The 27,318-nt window shown below is 36.8% G+C and overlaps 1 protein-coding gene across 2 annotated transcripts in view; it reads left to right on the forward strand.

Moving 5' to 3' along the window:
- Positions 1–27,318, forward strand: part of LOC110262229 (pituitary tumor-transforming gene 1 protein-interacting protein) — a 136,361-nt gene that overhangs the window by 45,739 nt on the left and 63,304 nt on the right. Inside the window, exon 7 of one of the 2 annotated variants that reach the window (XM_021102366.1) lies at positions 6,214–6,304. The exons of the other annotated variant lie outside the window; for it this stretch is intronic. The gene's annotated coding sequence lies outside the window, so the exon portion shown is untranslated. Of the gene's footprint in view, positions 1–6,213; positions 6,305–27,318 lie in introns of those variants that run through there. 2 annotated transcript variants of the gene reach the window in all.

A 27,318-nucleotide genomic window follows, 5' to 3' on the forward strand; every position in this document is an offset into this window, starting at 1 on the left:
AATGTGACAAATGCTTTTTGGGAGATGGGAGCATTCTGTGGTCAGGTTTAAAAGATGTATCTGGAATTTACTAGCTGTAAGATCTAAAGCAAACAATATCCCTGAGCCTTGCATATAGGAATAATAATAACTTTGCAAGAAGTTGAGGAATAATGTAGGAAAAACTTTTGGAATACAGTATATAGTAAATAAGGAGTTCCCGTCATGGTGCAGTGGTTAATGAATCTGACTAGGGACTATGAGGTTGAGGGTTTGATCCCTGGCCTTGTTCAGTGGGTTAAGGATCCAGTGTTGCCATGAGCTGTGGTGTAGGTTGCAGATGCAGCTCGGATCTGGTGTTGCTGTGGCTCTGGCGAAGGCCGGTATCTGCAGCTCCAATTGGACCCCTAGCCTGGGAACCTCCATATGCCACAGGAGCGGCCCTAGAAAAGGCAAAAAACAAACAAACAAAAAATTTATATATATATATATTATATATATATATAAATTTTTTTTTTTTAAATAAATGGTAGCTCCTGGGCAAGGGAGGGAGCAGGCAAGATACTTTGAAGTAGAGTCTAGTCCCTAAACCAGCAAGATCCTAGGTTCTGCTTACCATTTTTGAGCTGTTTAATATTAATCAAATGATTTAAATATGAAGGTCTCCTTATATGAAAGGGAAATAACAATACTATAAAAGTTGTATAAGTAATTTAAATACTGTATGTAAAGCACTTTTTATAGTGTCTGGCATTCAGCAGGAACTCAATAAATTGTTCAATCATTGCCTATTGTGTCACTGCAGGTCTGTAGGCCCTATGAGAATGTATAGGGGAAACTTACAGGTTACTTTTAGACATTAAAATCTTTCAGGGAAAGGAAGGCCTTGGGATAATTGTAGGTTCAGATAGTACAAAATATAATATAGTAAGTTCCACAACAGTAATCCATAGGTGCCCAAAAGTTGAGTTAGTCTAGCTAACCCATATTCATAGGTATCAAGTAAGACTCAGTGCAAGCAAAATGGCAGCTCAATGGAGTCTGAAGAGTGGACAGGGTTATAAATAGGCAGAACTTAGAGCTGCTAGGGCAGGGAGTTTTGGGGAAAGGAAGCAGAAGGAGCAATGAAAGCCATGAAGGTGAAAAAGCACAGTTATATATGAGTAAAATAGTGAAGAAACTTTACTATTTCTTTAAAGTATAAGGAAAAGGGAAGGTGCATGATTGACAGCTGACCCTGGACACTCCTGTGCCTGGCACTGTTCTAAGGGCTTTGAATACATTAATTTGTTGAATCCTCACAACACCTCCATGAGATAAGTTTTAGTACTAGCATCACTTTTTAATTTTTTTTTTGTCTTTTTGCCATTTCTTGGGCCGCTCCCACAGCATATGGAGGTTCCCAGGCTAGGGGTCTAATCGGAGCTGTAGCCGCCACCCTACACCAGAGCCACAGCAACGCGGGATCCGAGCTGCGTCTGCAACCTACACCACAGCTCACGGCAACGCTGGATCGTTAACCCACTGAGCAAGGGCAGGGATCGAACCCACAACCTCATGGTTCCTAGTCGGATTTGTTGACCACTGCGCCACGACGGGAACTCCTAGCATCACTTTATAGATAAAGGAATTGAGCCCTTATAGTGCCTATATTGTGAAGTAGAAAGTGATGTCCCATCCTCTGAGCCTATAGTAGCCCTGGGCTGAGACATAGTTTGGTGAGAGGTACACAGGCCACACTTCTACCCCTGCTACCTCTCACCCACCCAGTCAGATGCTTTACTCAGGACCCCTCAGCCTGCCCTAAAGTGGGGGCAGTCCTGCCTAGTGTCTCAAAGCTGGGTAGTCTGGCCCCAGGATCTTAGCTTCTAATCATCATGATGATGTGTGATGAGAAAGGCACCTGGTCCTTATTTGTGGAGAAACTTGAAATCCCACGTAGGAATTTGAGCTTTATTTTAAAGGTGAAGGGAGACATTAACTTTATCTTGAAGAAAGGCAACTTTTGGCAGAGGTGGGGAGTCACAATCACACTTATAAGGAAAAATATCTTGATGGTATTATTGGGGTGGGGGTGGGGACGGGAGATGGGATGGATGGATGGTTTAGAGAGGGGAGATTCCAGTAGGAAGATCAGTTAGCAGAGTGCCAATCATTCAAGTGGGCACAGATGAAAGCCTAAACATGGGCAGTGACAAGGAAAGACATTTCAGATTCAACTTCACAAACCCTCTTGATCCTTTAGAAGTAGAGCATAAAAAGGAGGAGCTGGAGAGTCCAAGGTTTCTAGCTTGGGTAATTGGAAGACAATGATGCTGTTAAGATAAAGAAGGAAAACAAGAGGAAGGGTACAGAATTCCCGTGATGAAAAAAAAAAAATGAAAAGCAGAGTCAAAAAGAGATATTTGTATCCCCATGTTCATAGCAGCATCTTCCTCAAGAGTCAAAAAGTGGAAATAACCCAAGTGTCCATCAATGGATGAATAGATAAGCAATACCAGGTCTATCCATACCACAGAGGATGACCCAGATTGCAGCTTTCTGAAGTGCATTTTCTATCCTATGAGAAGGATCATGCACAATAAATGTTTTATCTTACAGGATAGACATTGCCTGGAGCATCATGTAGAGAAGGAATCTTGAGTAATGCTTAGGCTTAGTGGGAAAGAACATAGCAATCTATTAGCAATACCCATCCTCTGTGGTGGGAGTGGGGAATACTTTGTCTAAGTTGCTCTTTTCCAGATTAGATGCTTTCTGAGGTACTGTTAAAATTCTAAATTTCTGTGGTAATCAAAGCCTAGTTTGTCATACATATCAACTCTTGTTAAAAAAAAAAAAGGGGGGAGAGAAATGACTTCTCATGATTTTAAAGCCCAGTTTTCCATTGCCAGTATGTATAAAATGAGGCTGAATGTCAGGCACTTCAAAGGGAATGAATGAAGAAAAATTATGTGCATTCAACAGGAGAAACGACAGGGAATCACCACATACCTTTAACTCAGCTGTTTCCTAATACAAGCACTGGGTGTGTTTTGGTGTGTGTGTGTATTTAGTTGTTTGAGAGTTTAGATAAATGTTCTAATGGGAGTATGGTGAAAATATGTGAAGGAAATGGAAAGTAATTGCTTTTTTACCAAAATGGGGGGGGGGATTATTTCAGTTTCTCCAGTCAAGAACTTTGACTATAGAAGCCACCGGCAGGGAATATAAAAAGCAAGTGCTGAGTTGGATTATTCATTGAGGAGAATTCATATTAATAAAGTTTAGATGAGACCCCTCACTGTTCTATATAAGGAACTATTGCAAAAAAATCCTTTATTTTATAAATATTCATTTTTCTAGAAATTTACTGTTCTTAGTCTTGAAAAAGATGTATGTCAATACTTTTTGGAAAATACCATTATAATTTAAATACCTATTGGAAATAATTTTAAAACAATTTTGCTTTGTGGAATTCTAGAGCTGTAGTCTTTTATATTTCTTCTAACATATTTATTGCATTTATTGTGAAATTTACACAAATCACTTCATCTCTGTGTCAGAACATAACAACCTGGGCGAGGACAGTATTTCATCACTGTACTGCCGTCACTATGTGTAGTGCCTCTCTCTAGTCCCCTCTGACTTTTCTTCTCATCCACTGACGTTTTTAAGGGTCAGCTTTCATAATCCCTCTGATGAAATGCCACCTTCAAACAAATTTTACTGCTCTGCCTTAAGCAACTGTTATCACTTCCCTTTGCATTTTCAGCTCACTTTCTTTTCCCCTCTCTCAGTACTGATTTTAAGGTGGAAATTGTGTTTTATGGGACAGAATGCAGAATCTCAGCTCTATCACTTACTGTTTGTGATATCTGGAGCACATATTAACCTCTCTCTTGTCTTAGCTTCCTCATCTTTAAAATAAGAATAGGTGTTCTCTGGTGGCTCAGCAGGTTTAGGACCTGGCATTGTCACTGCTGTGGCAAAGGTTTGATCCCTGGCCAGAGAACTTCTGCATGCCACGGGCATGGCCAAAATGAAAAAATAAAATAAAATAGGGATAAAAATAGTTGCTTGATTACATACTTGTGATGATACAATGAGATTGTATGTAAAGTACTTATAACAGTGCCAGCCCATAGTGAATACTGAATAAATAATAGCTGGTAAAGCAGCACCTGACAGTTCCTGGCCTATAGGTATTTGTGTTGACTTGAATAGTAATGATAAAATTGAGTAAATGATGAGTTAATTTTGCTCTGATTCCAATAAGAACAAAGGGAGTTAGAAAAAGATCAGGATAGGATGGCTTTGATTGAATAAGCATTTGTTGCATTTTGCTTTGTGCCAGACATGGGGGATACAGCATGAAACAAGATAGACACTATCAGGGGAAAGAAGAGATGTTGGTCAAAGAGTTCAAACTGCCAGTTAAAAGATGAATAAGTTCTGAAGATCAAAATGTACAGCATGGTGATTATAACTAATAATACCATATTATATGTAGTGACCATATTAGTTACTAAGAGAGTAGATCTAAAATGTTCTTACTACAAAAAAAAGAGTGATAATTATGTGAGGTGATGTACCCGTTAGCTAATGCTATCATGGTCATCATTTCAATATATAAGTGTATCAAATCAACACATTGTATACCTTAAACTTAATGTTATATGTCAATCATATCTCAACAAAGCTAGGGGAGGGGAGACAATATTCCCATTGTAAAACAAAAGAAGTGAAGAGCAAAGGAAAATAATAAAAAATTGTGGCACTGCTGGAAAGAAACAAAAGAACTGAAATTGGGGGAAATAAAGGTGGGAACATACTTCAGATAAATAGGAAAGGTGTTGAGGGAGTCGGGTTTAAGTAAAGACCAAAACATGATGAGGAGTCAGCCAAGGAGCAGAGTCGGGGGTGCGGGAAAGGAAAAAACCAGATGGAGGCTGCAGGGGGAGCCAGAGCTTAGAGTGTTGGAGAAGCTGAATGCAGCATGGCTGGGAGTGAGCAAGGATTGAACAGGAGACATAGGCAGGGATCAGATCATGCAGGGGTTTTATAGGCCAGTAAAAGGAGTTTGGGTTGTGTTAGACTTTACTGGGAGGGCTGGATTTTCGGCTGTGTTCAAGACTTTGTAAAATAGGAGTCCTCTTGTGATGCAGTGGATTGAGGATTCGGTGTTGTCACTATGGCGGCTCGGGTTGCTGCTATGGAGAGGGTTCAGTCCCTGGCCCGGAAACCTCTGTGTGTCATAGATGAAGCAAAAAGAAAAAAAAAAAAAAGGAGTTCCCGTCGTGGCGCAGTGGTTAACGAATCCGACTAGGAACCATGAGGTTGAGGGTTCGATCCCTGCCCTTGCTCAGTGGGTTAACGATCCGGCGTTGCCGTGAGCTGTGGTGTAGGTCGCAGATGCGGCTCGGATCCCGCGTTGCTGTGGCTCTGGCGTAGGCCGGTGGCTACAGCTCCAATTCAACCCCTAGCCTGGGAACCTCCATATGCCGCAGGAGCGGCCCAAGAAATAGCAACAACAACAACAACAAAGACAAAAAGACAAAAAAAAAAAAAAAGAAAGAAAGAAAGAAAAGACTATGTAAAATTATGTAAAATGTAGAGGAATATTTGGGAGGTATTTGAGGTGAATGAGCAAAGCCTTAGTGGTGAGGAAGAATGGTGTGTGTCAGAAGAGACCAGAAATAGTCAGTGAAGAGGAGGAATTGCACTGGGGCTTATGAGAAACTGTTGTCTTTTGGAGGCTGTCCCTACAGAACAGCTGCTGCCTTACAGTAATGGACTTCGACAGGATTTTTCTCACAGCAGATGAAAAGTTGGGCTGACGTGGTGACCTTTTGGAATAGATGGTTTATTTTCTGCCAAGCTGAACCTTTTCTGGGAATATTTGTGCTGAGAGAGCTCTCTGACCTCAGTGCAGGGTGGATAAATGCTGTCCTTCATGAACATTCACTCCTTTCCTTTCGTGTCAGCAGAAGGAAATAAATCGTTTATGTTAGTTTGGGTAATTGAAGAAGCTTTTCATTTCCAATTCACCCCGGTGTGTGTGACTAATTTGAGTTGATAATCACTATTACCCACGTACAGCTTTTCAAGGGAAGGACCATGAGTTGGAGAACATTACATTTCTATAAAGATTGGTATAAGGGCCTTGAACTTAAGCTTTCTAGTCTAAACGTGAAACCTGAGAGTTAACGTTGTATTAAATTTCCAATAATGACCATGTCCTTTTTCTTTCAGGCTTCCTTCAGGATTTTAATCATCCTTACAGCCTATTTGAGAATGACTGAACTTCCAAATTCCCTTAAGTTAAATTTTAAATTCTGTTGAACATTTTTGTAGAGTATTTCATTACATTCAAATTATGACTTGTGCAGTAAGTTGCGATTATAAGGGTTGAAAAAGCTCTTGAAACAAGATTTTATGGTTAGTTTAAAAGATTTTTTAAAACTTTTGAATAATCTTCTTCCTAGCTAGTTTTACAATCTTAATATTCTTCCCTTTGAACATAAAATGGTATAAATATAGAATATGAAAACACCTGACATATAAATTTATATATGGCCTAAAGATTAGAGGCTACGTTCTATGATTGTGTCTAACATTGCTATTTTCTCATGAGTATTACCAGATAATAAATAAATATTTTAATTCTAATAAATACATTTATTAGAATGTATTTATTACATTAGTATTACCAGACAATGAATACTTTAATTCTAATCATTACATTTATTATTACAAAAATGCTCTTCTACTCAAAATCTTCCCTACAATAGTCAATTTTAGGTACTAACATCTGTGTTGATGAAATTGTATTGATTAATATATATGTCACAATAATATATTTTTAATGCTATAGATATTTTCAAATAAAAGAGGTAATGACTTAACAATTTAAGAAAAATACTAGAGGATTTTTTAATAGAACAAAATAATGCCAGACTTTTTTCAATACCAAATAGTTTCTTCATTAAAATTCAGTAATGTTGTGATACATACTTTAATAAGTGTGTTTCACCAACTTTTTTTTAAACCTCTACCTGTTAGGCAAAATTTGGAAAAGAAGGCATAAACTTATATTTAATATTGTTGCTACTTGTAGTACTTTGATATAAAATTTATACGGCTTCAGTTAAACTGGGAGTAGGGGATGTGTTACTAAAAACTGTGAATAATGGGGTGAATAAAACTTGATTCTGCACATATTTAAAAGTGATCCCCAGAGCTATCAAGGCTGGAATAACTTGAACTAGGAAAAACCAAATTTGTGTAAGTTGAGGTGGCTGTAACTCCAGCAAGAGAGATATTACACTGAATTAAGGTTTGATTTCCCTGCTAGGCAGAAAATTTAACTTTGGTTAGGGAACTGAAACAGCAATGCAGAAATAAGTCATCTCTTTCGTTCTACCAAAATCCAAGAACTTCCTGTCTTTTTCCCCATGAAATAATAAGCCTAGGCTTGCTCTGGTCTGTCTCTCTCTTTCCGCTTTAGCTTGTTTCCTGGAGTTTTTCCTTGTTTTATTCCCCACCCCCTCAGCTTTACTGAGGGGTAATTGACAAAATTACATATATTAACAACTAGAGCACTATGATTGATAAGCATATATATTGTGAAGTGATTATGATACTCAGGTTAATTAATATGTCCGTCACCTCACATAGTTTGTGTATGTGTGTGTATGACTACTCTGTTAGTAAATTTGAAGTGTAAAATACACTATTATTAAATACAATCACCATGCTTTCCACTATATCCCCAGAATTTATTCATTTTATAATCGAAGTGTTATCTCCTTTGACCAACATCTCCCCGTTTCCTCAACTCCCAGACCCTGGGAACTACCATTCAACTCTCATTTTTGAGTTTGACTTCTTCTTCTTCCTTTTTTTTTAAGAGTCCACATATAAATGAGATATTATAATACAATATTTGTCTTTGGCTGGCTTATTTTATGTAGAATAATATCTTTCATGTTCATTCATGTTGCCACAAAGGATAGGATTTCCTTCTTTCTCATGATTGAATAATACTCCATTGTCATAGAAATATATATATATATTTATACATATCACATAATATATATGTGTATAATGTATATTGACTATTTGTAAGATTTCTGTTGCCAGGTTTAAATGTATCTTTTTAATTTGATAAATATAAATGTTAAAAAATTTATTCATATCTCAAAAGCATGCTAACCTTCAGAATGTTAAAATATATATTTATTTTGCATTAATACATGTGACCATTCCCACAAATTTTTGAAAATTTCATTACTTAATGTTTTGGGGAAGTTCTTTTTTTTTTTCCTTCTTTCATCAAAATAAATTTCAATTTGGAGTCTTGGCACAGGCAGAAATGAATCCAACTAGGAACCATGAGGTTGCGGGTTCGATCCCTGGCCTTGCTCAGTGGGTTAAATATCCAGTGTTGCTGTGAGCTGTGGTATAGGTTGCAGATGCTGCTCGGATCTGGTGTTGCTGTGTCTCTGGAGTAGCCTGGCAGCTGTAGCTCTGATTAGACCCCTAGCCTGGGAACCTCCGTATGCTGCGGGTGCAGCCCTCAAAAGACAAAAAAAAAAAAATTCCAATTTATCTTCTTAGTTCAAAACAATTCTCTATAGACCATGTTATCTTTAAACATCATGTCACCTCCTCTAAATTGTGAAAAAAAGATCTTTTAACTATATAACCTGAGTATGGCTCTTGATTTACAATCATCTGAAAGAAGGATTCTATAAATAAACACCAAAGGAAATAAAATATTAAACCATATTAATTTTATTCTTAATGTAGTTTTTCAATTAATTTCTTCATTACTTGTTAATTCATTTTAGAATTCACCATAATTCTGTATTTACAAAAATCATTCACTAGCTGTTTTTTAAATGTTTTTTTCCTCATTTACTTATTTTATATAGTCAGATTGAATAATTAGCGATGTATCATATTTCCAAAATGCAAAATACTATGTTTAAAAGATTGATTTTGGAATTATTTGGTGTTAGTGAAATTATGAATAACCTTGTTATCTGTTCTCTGTTTGACATTTTCCTTTCATCACCTATCAGGGAATCTAAAAAAGTAAAGTGCAACTCAGCTGGCTGTCTTTGAAGAATAATAATTTGAGATGAGAGTAAGTTGATAGTGTAGTAATGGTCTGGTGATAGCTCTCCCAGGAGATGTCTTATGCAAAAATGATGGAGGTCTGCCCATCACTGCACACAGAATGCTGACATTCTTGACTTTAATAGGAAAGCGTTTATCGTTTGCACCTGCTCCAGAATATGAAGAGCTGTCATGTATTCCAACAAAAGAGAGGAAAACTGTCACTATGATTTAAGAACTATGCATTGGTGTAAGAAAGAACAAAATATTTTGAGCACTTAGAATTTATTTTTCTTGCTCTATTATGCCTGGTTTCTACTGTGAATTATTTAAGTTATGTTGAATAGTATTAGAATTTTCCTATTGCATTCATCAATATGACTTTGTCATTATAGAAAGCTCTTTGAATTATTAAAGATATCCTGTGTGTGTGCTTCAGAAGTAAAAGGTTGCTCATTTATGATTACCAGATATTAAGTAGTGTGTAACAAAATGAAACACCTAGATAAAGTGTAAATGCAGTCTTTAAAGTATATCAGTAAGGCATAAAATTTAAGGTTTATGAAGTTAAGACTGGAGTTCCCGTCGTGGCTCAGTGGTTAATAAATCCAACTAGGAACCATGAGGTTGCGGATTCAATCCCTGGCCTTGCTCAGTGGGTTAAGGATCCGGTGTTGCCGTGAGCTGTAGTGTAGGTCACAGACGCAGCTGGAATCTGGTGTTGCTGTGGCTGTGGCGTAGAGTGGCGGCTTCAGCTCTGATTGGACCCCTAGCCTGGGAACCTCCATATGCCGCGGGAGCAGCCCTAGAAAAGGCAAAAAGACAAATAAATAAATAAATAAATAAAGTTAACACTCATTCCTAAAAGTTCACCAATTCAAATAAAACAGGGAAAATAATGGAATAAAATGCATATTGAAATTGATTATTCGGAAAAACAGGTTTTCTTAAAGTTTTTTAGATTCCTAACATCTTGACTATGGAGCCAGAGCCTTTAAATGTGTTAAAATATTGAAATGTTGTTAGTTTTCCACAACATTTTTATTCCTAAATATTACTGCTTTACTGGGTAAAATTAAGAAGGAAGCCTGTAAGATCTTTTCTACATATATGTTTTCCCAGCAGGTGTTTCCTCCCATGGTATTTTCCATGCTGATTTTACTTTTGCTACTGTCTTTCAATTTTCACTTTCCTTTTAAAAATACACAAGAGATTTCAAGATTGTGTATACACAGTGTGTGTGTGCATATATCAAGCTATAATTTAATCTGACTCATCTTTTAACCAATGCTAAGATTAAGTACCCAAATTAATTTTCTCCCTTAAGAATATGTGGTATCTGAAATTACTCACTTATTTCAGCTCTGCTGATATTACTTAAAATATCTTTGGACCTCTCCCTTTGAAATGCCTTTAAAACTTAACAGCACATTTAAAATGTATCTCAGGAGTTCCTGTCGTGGCGCAGTGGAAACGAATCCGACTAGGAGCCACGAGGTTGAGGGTTCAATCCCTGGCCTCACTCAATGGGTTAAGGATCTGGTGTTGCTGTGAGCTGTGGTGTAGTTCACAGACATGGCTCAGATCCTGCATTGCTGTGGCTGTGGTGTAGCCCAGCAGCTGTAACTCTGATTAGACCCCTGGTCTGGGAACCTCCATATGCTGTGGGTACAGCCCTAAAAGAAATGAATCTTCAGTGGTGGCAGGTCATCATTTTTTAAGTATGGGTGAGAGATGGAAACAAAGAATTTGCTTTTGAAATAGCATAAAGGTATTCAGAGCCTTAGGTGATGAACAGATAAATGACTGTTTCAAATAATCCATTTCTGGTCCAAGTCACGGATAGGCTATGAAGAACTCTTGTGTTTGGGAGAGGAAAAATGAAAAGACAGGGAGGAAAAGGAGGGACCTAAATTGACTATGATAGGATAGCAATTTGAAAAGAAAAATCCAAAGTGATTTAGCAGCTGTTGAAAAAAGCTTTGAATTTTCCATGGTGTCTGTTTTGAAAGAATGCAAATAGTTGGAATACTGGGAGCCAAAGAAGCACTGAGCTTTTATATGATTTTCATTTGTACTTTGAAGCTCGTATGCATATTGGGACTTAAAGGAAACAGCATATAAATCTGATTAATTCTTTCTAAGGCTCTTCCACTCACCTGGCATCAGTCTGGCTCAAAGCCTTATTCTCCACCCTGTACCATCATGTTAGATTCTTACGGGGGAACATCTTAGCTATATTGGCTTTCTGAAAACTATTGAGTTGCATAGATAATACTGAATCAAGATAGTTCTAGGGAAATTCCCATCGTGGCTCAGTGGAAACGAATCTGACTAGTATCCATGAGACACATGTTCAATCCCTGGCCTCACTTCGTAGGTTAAGGATCCAGCATTGCTGTGAACTACGGTGTAAGTCGCACATGCAGCTCAGATCCCACATTGCTGTGGCTGTGGTGTAGGCCAGAAGCTAGAGCTCTGCTTCCACCTCTAGCCTGGGAACTTCCCTATGCCGCCAGTACGGCCATAAAAATAAAAAAAAATAAAAAAAATAAAAAGAAGAAAAGAAAAAACAAAAAGATGTTTCCAGGAAATCTCAGCACTGGACAGAGAAAGCAAAGTAGACGTAGAAAGGAAAGGAGCCTAGATTCAGAGAGAGAGTCTTCATCCTAACCTGAACTTTGGGTAGATTTCACTTTAGGAAGATACAGTCTGGAGAGGGATCAAAAATGATCAATTTAATACAAGCTGCTAACTGAAATTTCATACTAGTTATCCGAGCTCCATATGTCCCACCTCATGAAATCGCAGGGTATCTTTGGAAGAGGAGATCAAGTTTTAGCTCTAGAAGACCTAGTTCTAATTTCAGTTCTGACCCTAAATGATTTGTGATCATGACAAATTAATTCAAGAAAATGGTGATATTCTCATTTTCTAAATGGATCTTTTGAGTTAGATACTAGTGCCTCTATTTTATAGATAATGAATTTAAACAAGCCAGCCACAGCAAAATGAATTGTCCAAGATCATAATGAGTTTAAGATGTACACAGAGGTAGGCTTGGAAGGACACAGCTTTTGTCTCATAAAAAGCTACTTCTTTGTGAGATAATAGCTCAAAAATTTTCCATATATGTGTCTAAAATCATGCATGAAAGAGGATATTGTGCTAGAAAAGACATCCTTGTCAGAGAAACCGAACAATTCTGGAGGAAAATGCTTTTTCAACCATACAACAGTAAACGAGAAAAATCCATGCTTGGTTTTAAAGTTAAGGATAGGTATGCTTTTTATTATCCTTTTACTTGGTTCAAACACTTTCACTGATTTCCAGCTCAGATGTTTACTTTTTTCATCATGATGAAAATCCCAAAGCACATAAGATTATATTAAAAACAGTCTTCTAGTCATCTGGAAATCAAACACTAAAACCTTAAGGAATCAGATTCCATTTTTAGGGATAGTTTTGTGTTCAATATTTAATCCCAACTAACAACATTGGAGACCTCACTCTGTACAAAGCATTATAGGTTATTCAGAATAATTGCAATAACACTGCATATAAAAATATAACATAATACCCCTGACTTCATCCACTGTAAATAAAGATTCTAGCTAATAAGATATTTTCAGGTTCTCTTGCATAAACTTCATGCTCTAGCCTATAGACAGAGATTATTTTATTTGAAAAGATAATTACAACAGGAAAAAACATCATTGGAAGTGTACATAAACATCGGCAATTGCCAATATTTTTTCTAATTTATGCATTTTCAGCCAATAATAAAGATTTTGTTGCATATCATTTCCTTTTTTATTCCAAAATTTTATTGACTTGGTTTTTCTTACTTGAAAATTCTTCCAAGATTTTCACATAAAAACAAAAACAGCAAATAAAGACTGTGGCTGGTTTGTCTTTTCAGAACTGGAATGCTTTTTTTATAATCTTGTATCAATTTTTATGTTGGAAATGCGAGTTGTCATATTTTTTAAAACAGATACACACTACCATATATAAAATAAATAGCAAAGACCTACTGTATAACATGCGGAACTAAATTTAATATCTTGCAATAACCTATAATGGAAAAGAATCTCGGGAGTTCCCTTCATAGCTCAGCAGTTAACGATACCAACTAGGATCCATGAGGTGTCGGGCTAGATCCTTGGCCTCCCTCAGTGGGTTAAGGATCCAGCATTGCCATGAGCTGTGGTGTAGGTCACAGACATGGCTCGGATGTTACTGCGGCTCAGGCAGCTGTAGCTTCAATTTGACCCCTAGCCAGGGAACCTCCATATGCCACAGGTGCAGCCCTAAAATGCAAAAAAAAAAAAAAAAAAAAAAAAAAAGAAAGAAAGAAAAAGAAAAAAAATCTCAATCACTTTGTTATACACCTGAAACTAACTCAACATTGTAAATCGAGGGATGGGATTAAGATGGCAGAAGAGAAGGACTGGAGGTCATCTTCTCTCCTAAAAACAACGAAATTCACAGCTAAAGACTGAGCACACTTCGCCAAAATGGACCAAAAACCTTAAAAAAGATACCCTACTCAAGAAGAAAAAGAGGAGGTCACATCAAGAGAGACTAAGCCCCACCCATTAGAGGGATTAGAATCGGCTCCTCCTACCAGGGGGCAGGCATCAGCCCCTCCCATCAGGAAGCCTACACCAAGCCCCCATACTGACTTTAGCCACAGGAGGGCAGACATCAGAAGTAAGAGAGGCTACAACTCTATTATCTGTAAGAAAGTCACCACACCAAAAACCTATAAAAATGAAAAGACAGAGAACTATAACTCAGGTGAGGGAGAAAGAAAAAACCCCAGAAAAAGAGCTAAGCCATGAGGAGATTCTCAGCCTCCAGGAAAAAGACTTTAGACTGTTGATGCTGAAGAAGATACAAGACATTGGAAATAAACTGGAGGCAAAGATGGATAACTTACAGGAAACAATGACCAAAGATATACAAGATATAAAACTTAAGCAAGAAGAGATGCAAAATACAATAACTGAAATAAAAAACTCACTAGAAGCAGCTAACAGGAGAATACAGGAGGCAGAAGAACGAATAAGCGAGGTGGACAGATTAGTGGAAATTACTGATGCAGAACAGAAAAGAGAAAAAAGATTGAAAACAAATGAAGAGAGTCTCAGAGAACTCTGGGACAATGTTAAATGCACCAACATCTGTATTATAGGGATGCCAGAAGGAGGAGAGAGAGAGAAGGGCACAGAAAAAATATTCCAAGAGATAATAGCTGAAAACTTCCCTAATATGGGAAAGAAACTACTCACTCAAATCCAGGAAGCACAACGAGTACCATATAAAATAAACCCAAGGAGGAACACCCCGAGACACATACTAATCAAACTGACCAAAATTAAAGACAAAGAGAAAATCTTGAAAGCAGCCAGGGAAAAGAAACAAATAACATACAAGGGAACCCTGATAAGGCTATCAGCAGATTTTTCAGCAGAAACTCTGCAGGCCAGAAGGGAGTGGCATGATATACTCAACATGATGAAAGGAAAAAACCTCCAATCAAAATTACTCTACCCAGCAAGGCTCTCATTTAGATTTGAAGGAGAAATGAAAACCTTCACAGATAAGCAAAAGCTGAGAGAATTCAGCAACACTAAACCAGCCTTACAAGAAATACTAAAGGAACTTCTCTAGGCAGAAAAGAACAAGAGAAGAAGGAAAGGAAAAAGAGCAGCAAAAACAAATCCAAAGCAATTAATAAAATAGCAATAAGAACATACATATCAATAATTACCTTAAATGTGAATGGACTAAACGCCCCAACCAAAAGACACAGACTGACTGAATGGATACAAAAACAAGACCCAAATATATGCTGTCTTCAAGAGACCCACTTCACTTCTAGGGACACCTACAAATTGAAAGTGAGAGGATGGAAGAAAATATTTCATGCAAACGGGGATCAAAAGAAAGCTGGAGTAGCAATACTCATATCAGACAAAATAGACTTTAAAATGAAGAATATTTTCAGGGACAAAGAAGGACATTACATAATGATCAAAGGATCAATCCAAGAAGATGTTATAGCAATTTTAAATATCTACACACCCAACACAGGTTCACCACAATATATAAGGCAACTGCTAACAACCTTAAAAGGAAAAATCGACAAGAACACAATCATAGTGGGGGACTTTAACACCCCACTTACAGCAATGGACAGATCAACCAGACAGAAAATCAATAAGGAAACACAGGCCCTGAATGAAGCATTAAACCAGATGGACTTAATAGATATTTATAGGCCATTCCATCCAAAAGCAGCAGAATACACATTCTTCTCAAGTGCACATGGAACATTCTTTAAGATTGACCATATCCTGGGCTACAAATCCAACCTCAGTAACTTTAAGAAAATTGAAATCATATCAAGCATCTTTTCCGACCACAATGCTATACGACTGGAAATCGACAACAAGAAAAAAAACTGCAAAAAACACAAACACGTGGAGACTCAACAACATGCTGCTAAACAACCAATGGATCACTGAAGAAATCAAAGAGGAAATTTTAAAATACCTGGCATCAAATGACAACGAAGATAGGACACTCCAAAACCTATGGGATGTGGCAAAAGCCGTTCTAAGAGGAAAGTTTATAGCAATACAAGCCCACCTCAGGAAACAAGAAAAAGCCCAAATAAACAAGCTAACTTTACATCTAAAGCAGCTTGAGAGAGAAGAACAGACAAGACCTAAAGTTAGTAGAAAGAAAGAAATCATAAAGATCAGAGCAGAAATCAATGAAATAGAAACAAGGAAAACCATAGAAAAGATCAATGAAACGAAAAGCTGGTTCTTTGAAAAGATCAACAAAATTGATAAACCCCTAGCCAGACTTATCAAGCAAAAAAGAGAGAGGATTCAAATCAATAAAATTAGAAATGAAAAAGGAGAAGTAACAACGGACACCACAGAAATACAAAGGATCATAAGAGACTACTATATGCAACTATATGTCAATAAAATGGAAAACCTAGAAGAAATGGACAAATTCTTAGAAAAGTACAATCTTCCAAGACTAAATCAAGATGAAATAGAAAAGATAAATGGACCCATAACAAGAACTGAAAGTGAAACTGTGATTAAAAAACTTCCAACAAACAAAAGTCCAGGACCAGATGGCTTCACAGGCAAATTCTATCAAACATTTAGAGAAGAGCTAACACCTCTCCTTCTGAAACTATTTCAAAAAATTGCAGAAGAAGGGATACTCCCAAATTCATTCTATGAGGCCACCGTCACCCTGGTACCAAAACCAGACAAAGACTCCACAAAAAAAGAAAACTACAGGCCAAAATCACTGATGAACATCGATGAAAAAATCCTCAACAAAATACTAGCAAACCACATCCAACAATACATTAAAAGAATTGTACATCATGATCAAGTGGGATTTATCCCAGGGATGTAAGGGTCTTCAATATCTGCAAATCCATCAGTGGATACACCACATTAACAAACTGAAGAGTAAAAACCATATGATCCTCTCAATAGATGTGGAAAAAGCCTTTGACAAAATCCAACATCCATTTCTGATAAAAACCCTTCAGAAAGTGGGCATAGTGGGAACCTACCTCAACATGATAAAGGCCATATATGACAAACCCAGAGCTTACATCATTCTCAATGGTGAAAAGCTGAAAGAATTCCCACTGAGATCAGGAACAAGACAAGGATGTCCGCTCTCGCCACTACTCTTCAACATGGTTCTGGAAGTCCTAGCCATAGCAATCAGAGAAGTAAAAGAAATAAAAGGAATCCAAATTGGAAAGGAAGAAGTAAAACTATCGCTATTTGCAGATGACATGATACTATACCTAGAGAATCCTAAAGACTCTACCAGATAACTGTTAGAGCTTATCCACGAATTTGGCAAAGTTGCAGGATACAAAATCAATACACAGAAATCAATAGCATTTCTATATACTAACAATGAAAGAGTAGAAAAAGAAATTAGAGAAGCAATCCCGTTTACCATCGCATCCAAAAGAATAAAATACCTAGGAGTTAACCTACCTAAAGAAACAAAAGTCCTATACTCTGAAAACTACAAGCCACTGATGAAAGAAATCAAAGATGACACAAATAGATGGAAAAATATACCATGCTCATGGATTGGAAGAGTCAATATTATCAAAAGGACTATACTACCCAAGGCAATCTACAGATTCAATGCAATCCCTATCAAATTACCAAGGACATTTTTCACAGAACTTGAACAAAATATTTTAAAGTTTGTTTGGAAGTACAAAAGACCCAGAATAGCCAAAGACATCCTGAAAAAGAAAAATGGAGCTGGAGGAATCAGGCTCCCGGACTTCAGACTATACTACAAAGCAACAGTCGTCAAAACAGCATGGTACTGGCACAAAGATGGACATATAGATCAGTGGAACAGGATAGACAGCCCAGAATTAAACCCATGCACTTACAGCCAACTCATCTATGACAAAGGAAGCAAGACTATACAATGGAGAAAGGACAGCTTGTTCAATAAGTGGTGCTGGGAAAACTGGACAGCCACATGGAAAAGAATGAAATTAGAACACTCCCTAACACCATACACAAAAATAAACTCCAAATGGATTAAAGACCTAGATATAAGACCAGATACTATCAAACTCCTAGAGGAAAACATAGGTCAAACACTCTCTGACATAAACGACAGCAACATCTTCTCAGATCCACCTATCAGAGTATTGACAATAAAAAGAAAAATAAACAAATGGGACCTAGACAAACTTAAAAGTTTCTGCACAGCAAAGGAAACCCTAAACAAAACAAAAAGACAACCCACAGAATGGGAGAAAATCTTTGCAAGTGAATCGACTGACAAGAGATTCATCTCCAAAATTTATGAACACCTTCTGAATCTCCATACCAAAAAAACAAGCAACCCCGTCCAAAAATGGGCAGAAGATCTAAACAGGCAGTTCTCCAAAGAAGACATACATATGGCCAAAAAAACACATGAAAAGATGTTCAATATCACTCATTATTAGAGAAATGCAAATCAAAACCACTATAAGGTACCACCTTACACCAGCCAGAATGGCCGTCATCCAAAAGTCTACAAACAATAAGTGCTAGAGAGGGTGTGGAAAAAAAGGAACACTAGTACACTGTTGGTGGGATTGTAAATTGGTGCAACCACTGTGGAAAACAGTATGGAGATGCCTCAGAAAACTAAACCTAGAACTCCCATTTGACCCAGCAATCCCACTCCTGGGCATCTATCCAGAGAAAGCCACCACTCGCAAAGACACATGTACTCCAATGTTCATTACAGCATTATTTACAATAGCCAAGACATGGAAACAACTTAAATGTCCATCGACAGAGGAGTGGATCCAGAAGAAGTGGTACATATACACAATGGAATATTACTCAGCCATCAAAAAGAATGAAATACCAGCATTTTTAGCAACATGGATGGACCTAGAAACGATCATGTTAAGTGAAGTCAGCCATACAATGAGACACCAACATCAAATGCTTTCACTGACATGTGGAATCTGAAAAAAGGACAGACTGAACTTCTTTGCAGAACAGATGCTGACTCACAGACATTGAAAAACTTATGATCTCCAGAGGAGACAGTTTGGGGGTGGGGGGATGTGCTTGGGCTGTGGGATGGAAATCCTGTGAAATCAGATTGTTATGATCATTATACAACTACAGATGTGATAAATGCATTTGAGTAATTAAAAAAATGGAAAAAAATTGTAAATCAACTATACTTCAATTTAAAAAAAAAGGGAAAATAATCTTTTAAAGAGCCAATTCTTTGGTTTGTGTTTTACAAGAGGGTAGAAGAACAAAATATATACAGTTTAAAATGCATAATCAAGTGTATTTCATTCTCCGAAATTGTCTCAACGGTGATGGGCAAATTTTCTCCAAAAGCCCTCCTAGCATTCTATAATCTTATACATTCTGATTTGTTGCACTAAGGGAGAAAGAAAAACTAGAATTTCTTTTGCAGGAAGACCTGTTTACAATGTTCTATGAAACCAACCCATGCTAAGTACAATATAATGAGATAGGTACTATATTGCCCTATTATCATTACCATATGCTATATACAGTATGTGTATGTATAAATTTTAAACATAGCATTTTTGTTACTTTTATAAAAAATGTGAAACACATCTCTTAATCGAGCATGCAATTTTTACCATATTTTTCTTTTGAGAGAAAAATCAACTTGAATTATTATCATTTGCTTCCATAATAACAAGAATAAAATTTTATGTAACTTTGTGTTAACAAAATGTTGTCATGACCTATAACCCAGTGAAGGGTTTTTTTCCTTCTTTCCTCATATCCCTCTCCCTTCATCTCCATTTTTCTCTCTTCCCCCGGTATTATTGAGATTAACTGACATATAACATTTTTAGATATACAACATAATTATTCAATATGTTTATATATAAAAATGATTACTACTATTGCATTAGTTAACACCTCATCACATTACATAGTTACACATTTTTTTCTTGCAATGAGAACTTTTAAGATCTACTCTCTTAGAAACTTCCAAATACACAATACAGTATTGTTATAGTCACCATGCTGTATATTACATCTCTAAGACGTTTGTTTTATAGCTGGAAGTTTGTACCTTTTAACTGCCTTCACCCATTTTGCCCAACTCCTACCCCCCTCTGGCAACCACCAATCTGTTTTCTGTGTCCATGAGGTTTTTTTTTTTTTTTTTTAGATTCCGCATAAAGGTGAGATTATACAACATTTGTCCTTCTCTAACTGATTTTACTTAGCACAATGCCCTCAGTATTATCCATGTTGTCACAAAAGGCAAGATTTCTTTTTTTATTGCTGAATACTATTCCACTGTATATATATTTTCTTCATTTATTCAATCTGTTGATGGAAACTTGGGTGGCTTCTGTGTCTTGGCTATTGTACATAATGCTGCAGTGAACATGGAATGCAGATATTTTTTGAGGTAGTTATTTAATTTTCTTAAAATAAATATCCAGAAGTGGGAATGCTGGGTCAAATGGTAGTTCTAATTTTAAAACCTCCATAACTGTTTTCCATTGTAGCTGCACCAAAACGTTCCTACAAACTGTGCACAAGCATTCCCTTTTCTCCACATCCTCATCAACACTTCTTGTTTCTTGTCTTTTTGGTAGCAGCCATTCTAATATGTGTGAGGCGATAGTTCATTGTGGTTTTAATTTATATTTCCATAATGACTAGTGATGCTAAGCACATTTTCATGTGTCCATTGGCCATCTGTATATCTTCTTAGTTAATCTGTCTACTTAGTTCCTCTGCCCACTTTTTCAGCACTTTGTTTTTTGTTTGCTATTGAGTTATATGTGTTCTTTATATATTTAAAATACCAATCCCTTATCAGATATATGATTTACAAATATTTTCTCCCATTCCATAGATTGCCTTTTTACTTTGTTAATGGTTTCTTTTCCTGTGCAGAAGCTTTTTCTTTTGATATAGTCCTATTTGTTTATTTTTGCTTTGTCGTCTTTGCTTTTGGTGTCAAATCCAAGAAGTCATTGACAAGACTGATGTCAGTGAGCTTACTGATTCTTTTTTCTTCTAGAAATTTTATGGTTCAATGCTTACATTAAAGTTTTTAATCCATTTTTGAGTTTATTTTTGCATATGGTGTAAGATAGGTGTCTGGTTTCATTCTTTTACATGTGGTTGTCCAGTTTTCCCAATGCCAATTATTGAAGAGACTGTCCTTTCTACATTGTATATTCTTGGCTCCTTTGTTATAAGTTAACTCACCATATATGCATGGGTTGATTTCTGGGCTCTCTATTCTGATTCGTTGGTTTAAGTATCTATTTTTATGCCAATACCATATGGTTTTGATTACTATATCTTTGTAATAAAGTTTGAAATCAGGGGGCATGGTGCATCCAGCTTTTTCTTTCTCAAGATTGCTTTGACTATTCAGGGTCTTTTGTGGTTCCATACAAATTTTAGGATTGCTTGTTCTACTTCTGTGAAAAATGCATTTGGAATTTTGACAGGAGTTACATTGACTCTGTAGGTTGATTTGAGAAGTATGGACATTTTAACAGTATTAATTCTTCCAGTCAAAATATCTTTCCATTTATTTATATCTTCTTCAGTTTTTTTTTCTGTGTCTTACTGTTTTCAGTGCATAGGTCTTTCACCTTCTTTGTTAAATTTATTCCTAGGTATTTTATTCTTTTTTGATGAAATATCAAATGGAATTATTAATTTCTCTGATAGCTTGTTCTTAGTGTATAAAATTGTAACTGATTTTTGTACATTGATTTTGTATCCTGAAACTTTACCAAAGTCATTTATTAGTTCTAACAATTTTTGAACTAAAAAAGAGTTGGAGTCTTTAGGGTTTTCTTTATATAACATCAAGTTATCTGCAAATAGAGATAGTTTTACCTCTGATTTGGACGCCTTTTATTTATTTTTCTTGACTATTTGCTCTGGCTAGAACTTCTAGTACTATGTTGAATAAAAATGGTAAGAGTGGGCATTCTTGTCTTGTTTCTGATCTTAGTGGAAAAACTTTCAGTTTGTCACTGTTGAGCATTTTAGTTATGGTTTCATCATATATGGCCTTTACTATGTTGAAGAAAAGTAGTTTACATTTTCTCTATACCCAGTTTGTTGAGTGTTTTTATCAAGAATGGAAGTTGGATTTTGTTAAATGCTTTTTCTGCGTCTTTTGAGATTATCATGTGATTTTTACCTCCATTTTGTTAATGTGGTATATCTCATACCATGTTTAAGTGAAATTTATTCCAGAGGTGCAAGGATGTTTCAATATCCACAAATCAAACCTTCATCTGTCTGTTTTAAGGTGACAGTATGTCCCAGTTTGCCCAGGAGTGTGCTACTTTATGCCTATTGTCTTGGTATAATTAAAAATAGAGCCCCCTCAGATAAGCATATTAAAATATGTCCATCATCACTAGGAAAATGCAAATTAAAACCAAAATGAGATACCACTACACAGTCACTAGAATGGCGAAAATTATAAACAATGACCATACCAATTGTTGGTAAGCATATGGAGAAACAATTATTTTAATACATTGCTGTGAGGAATGTTAAATGGCACAACCACTTTGAAAAATCATTTATCCATTTCTTAAAAACTTAAAAGCACCTACCATACCACCCAGCCACTCCACACCAAATGCTTACCTAAGAAAAATGAGTACATAAGTTCCTACCAAGACTTTTACATGAATGTTCATAGCAGCCTTATTTGTAATAATTCCAAACTGGAAACCCAAATGTCCATCAACAGGAGAATGAATAAACAATTATGGTAGAGCCATACAATGAAATATTACTCAGAAATATATAGGAAGGGAGTTCCCGTCGTGGCTCAGTGGTTAACGAATCTGACTAGGAACCATGGGGTTGCGGGTTCGATCCCTGGCCTTGCTCACTGGGTTGAGGATCCAGCGTTGCCGTGAGCTGTGGTGTAGGTTGCAGGCGCTGCTCGGATCCCGCGTTGCTGTGGCTCTGGTGTAGGCCAGTGGCTACAGCTCCGATTGGACCCCTAGCCTGGGAACCTCCATATGCCACTAGAGCAGCCCAAGAAATGGCAAAAAGACCAAAAAAAAAAAAAAATGCATAGGAAGAAACTTTTGCTATGTACAATCTGTAAGAATCTCTATATGAAAGAAGTCTAACAAAAAGGACATGGTGTCTGATTCTAATTACATAAAATTCTATAAAATGTAGATGTTACAGAGACTAGATCAGTGGTTTCCTGAAGATAGGGAAAGTGAGGGTGAAAGGAGGGGTTACAAAGAGGCCCAAGGAAATTTTATGAGATGGTGATTTTTTTTTATTACCTTGACTGTGGCAATAGTTTCCACAGGCATATGCCAAAACTCATCAAAATGTAAATTTAAATACACACAGTTTTTTTGTATATTAATATACCTCAATTGGCTGTTTAAAAAAAATAATGCCACCACAGCAGGTTAAGGATCCAGCATTGCTACTGTAGCAGCTTTGGTCACTGCTGTGGCACAGGTCTCCCTATCACTTATAAAATATTTTAGTTTGAATGTTGCTAATATTTTCTTATTAGTCTGGTTGCTATTTTTTATAGATTTTTAATCTGGTTATTGGTTTCATAGATTTATTTAGTTTTTGAAAATCCACTTATGATACGTATACTTTTCTGTACATATGTTAAATCTCAACTAAAACTTTTCCACAAAAGGACCTGAAAGAATTTCTGAGGGAGAAATTATAGGCCGACCCTATTCTTTGTATTTTTATTTTTTCTGCTTTTTTTTTATTGTAGTTGATTTACAATGTTCTATTTTTTCTACTTTAGAGAAAAGAAAACTAAGATTTAGAAACAACTTGCAAAAAGCCACAGCAATAGTAAATATTTCATTGGAGACTTCAGCTAGGTTTTTCCTTCCTGAAAAATGTATGTGCTTTTCCTGTGCTTTTTAGCCCAGGGAAAGAACTGGCTTATCTTTAATGAAGGTTTGTTTATTTTATTAAAAAATGATCAGCCTTATTCATTTATAGTCATCCTTTATACATTTATATCATAATTCAAGATGATTTAGGTTATATTCCTTAAGAGCTGAAGAATAAACTTCGTTTCAATATTTGTAGCAAGTATAATGACACAAGCAACTGATCCCTTGTCAGTTAGTACAATGGTACCAATACGGTCTTTGAGAAAACGAACTGTAATAAAAAAAGATTTTAAGGAAACAAAAGACCTCTAGTGGAGAATGTAATTCTGATCATAGAACAAAATAACCAATAGAGAAAAAATATATTCGTCAGCATTTTGAGATACAGTGTACAAGTAAGAAAAAAATCCATGCATTGATGTGGATTTTTATGTATTTTGGTGGCGGCAACTCAGTGTTAATCTTACCTCTGTGGAAGATTTTCGATTACCAAGGTAATTCCAAAAAAACAAGTCTTTGATATTAAATAGCAATTCAGTTTAGAAATAGATTAATATTATAAAACAGTGAAACTGATTTAAGGAATGTGGCTTAGAGCATTTTAATAAACACTCCTCAAAGATTAAGTTGTATTAGTATGCTGCTTTTCATACAGTAGGCCCTCTGAATGGTGTAGACTAATCTCAGTTCATAACCAGTTTAGGGAAAGGATGGGGAGGGAGAGGTGGTAAGGGAGGCAGGAAAGAAGAAGAAAAATATAGGTGTAAAAGAGCAAGAGACAGCAGAGAAATGCCCTGTGCGTTCTAAAATAAATAATTTCCAGTCATCTTTGACTGTTACTTGAGGCTCTGGACTCCTAAGAGATTGTGGAAGATTTTACTGGTTGCCTACTCAATATCTATTTCTCTACACACATGTGCTAAAATGACCTGGTTTTGTTCAAATAGCCAGCCTCCTCCATGTAGCTGTGAACTTGTGAGAGGCTGGCTCCGTTCCAGTCCCAGAAAGTAAATTCTAACTGCTCTATGACTTTTTCGTGTTACTTGCCATTGCTTTAGAAAGAACACATGACCCGATTCTGATCAATCAGAAATGAGAAACCTGGCGTTCCCATTATGGCTCAGTGGTTAACGAACCTGAACAGTATCCATGAGGATGCGGGTTCGATCCCTGGCCTTGCTCAGTGGGTTAAGGATTCAGCATTGCTCTGGTGAGCTCTGGTGTAGGCACAGACACAGCTTGGATCTCACATTGCTATGGCTGTGGGGTAGGCATGCAGCTATAGCTCTGATTTGACCCCTAGCCTGGGAACCTCTATATGGCACAGGTGCAGCCCTAAAAGACAAGCAAGCAAGCAAGCAAGAGAGAAAGGAATGAAAAATCTGCCCGAAGCCTCTAGGAGAGGCTTCCTTACTCTTAAATAAGACACAAGAAGGAAAATTCCTCATCTTCATTGGGTAGTATTTTATCTAGATGTGATTCCCAGAGCTGCTTCAGCTACTTCCCTACCATGAGATAAGCAAGTATGTGGAAAAACTGACACCTTGAAGGAGGCAGAGCTGAAAACTGGAAAGAACCAAGGTCCTCAGTGATGTCATTCAGCCACGAAATTACCCATCCTTGGGGTTGCTACTAACCAGCCAAGTGGTCTGGACCTCAGTTTCCTCAGCTATAAAATGAGGAAGATGATTTTTTGACTTGATCCATCTGGGACCCTTCAGATCAACCGCCATTCCATGGTTCTTTCAATCCATAAACCATTGAAGTCACTGAACACTTCTTGCTGGTGAAAATATATAACCTGGTGAATGAACACATCGGTGGGCTCTAATATCTTTTTCAATGTAAATTCTAGGAACTTGAGTTTTAAAAGTCACCTAGTGCCAAGGTATTAAAATATTTCCAGACATTTCAAATATCAAAAGCTGATATTTGGAGTGCCTGTATGGCTCAGCGAGTTAAGAATCTGACCAGTATCTGTGAGGACATGGGTTGGATCCCTGGCCTCACTCAGTGGGTTAAATGATCCAGCATTGCTGTGAGCTTCAGTGAAGGTTGCAGATACGGCTCAGATTCTGCGTTGCTGTGGCTGTGGTGAAGGCCAGCAGCTGTGGCTCTAATTCGACTCCTAGGGTTCAGACCTAAAAAGACAAAAAACAAAAACAAAAAAAAAACCTGATATTTAACCAGTATTGATATAATGTGAGAAATAATTGCTAAAAAGCTTAAGTAAGTGCCGAGTAGCAGAATCTAGACTGGGACTCCTAACATGCCAGGACTAGTTTATCTCTTTTGCTTTCTGTGCTGTTGCTGCTTCTGCCTGTTAACTTACATCCAATGTTTCAAAGCCATTTTCTCTTTGTTAATGATGTTTCAGAAGTGCCAGGCCTTGCAATTATTTATTTACTTTCAAGGCAGTAAAAAAGGAAAAAGGATTCTTGCATTAAATGAAACTTTAAGCTAAATGATCTCCGAGGCCATATCCCACTCTTGAGAATCCCTGAGAAGCAAACATTTTCCCCAGTGGAATTTTTTTTTGTTTTCAAAAACAACTACTAATGTTTCCCAGTTATTGATAGAAAGGAAGGTTTTTAGTCTTAATCCACCCATACACCAGTCTTATGTGTAGAGACAAAGAAGTGGTGATTTTCAGGCATACTGGGACGTTCTCATTATCTAGTACCTGTGTTTGAAATAAAGCAGGTAACCATCTTCTGAGAGAGAATTTTCCTCTGTCAAGAAAATATAAGTTGGAGTTCCCATCATGGCTCAGCGGTAACAAACCTGACTAATATCCATGAGGATGCAGGTTTGATCCCTGACCTCACTCACTGGGTTAAGATCCAGCATTGCTGTAAACTGTGGTGTGGGTCACAGACATGGATTGGATCCAGCATTGCTGTGGCTGTGGTGTAGGCCGACAGCTGCAGCTCCGATACCACCCCTAGCCTGGGAACTTCCATATACTTTGGCCCTAAAAAGAAAAAAGAAAAAGAAAGAAGAAGAAGAAAAGAAAAGAAAAGAAAAGAAAAAGAAAAGATGAACAAGAGCGCTTTCCAAATATTTTTCCAGGTTAAAATTTCTATGCATCAATATGATATGAATTAGTCTATTAGTAGAGGCTATCTTACTCTCTGCCATATAAATCATATATTTGATGATATTCTATAATATACAAGGTACTGTGATTTTATTTCATGCAAAAATTAAGATGTTGTAACTAGAAAATAATGCCAATAGAAATGCAAACATCCTTAGAAACTCTGGACAAAGAAAGCAAGTGATAGGGGAGGGATTGGGAGTAAATCCTACAATTTATGGCTTAAATTAAGTTATACCTTAATTCCCCATCTATGCAATGATAGTAAATTACATGTTCTTGATTCTTAATTAAAAAAAAACCTATTTATAATGGACTTAGAATTTTATGAATTATGGCAGAGAAACTATAAACATGATTTGGAGATCTTAAAACTAATAATAATCTTATCTAATGCTTTTTCAAAAAATGTACACACTCTCCTTTTGTCCTAATGGTTCTAACATTGCAACTATCAGTCAAGAGACCAGCTTTTCTTTGAACAATTTTCTCTCTGGAAGTTATGTTAGGGAAAGCCAGCCTGGTATCATGCCCCTGCCTTATCTCCTTTCCTATATCTTTTCCACAGATGCCCTCTACTTGGAGGCATGATTTCACCCACTTCTGTCCAATGATAGTTTCCTCAGACTCTGCAAGCTTT

Source organism: Sus scrofa, chromosome 9 (genome assembly GCF_000003025.6).
Source record: "Sus scrofa isolate TJ Tabasco breed Duroc chromosome 9, Sscrofa11.1, whole genome shotgun sequence".
Lineage (NCBI taxonomy): Eukaryota > Metazoa > Chordata > Mammalia > Artiodactyla > Suidae > Sus > Sus scrofa.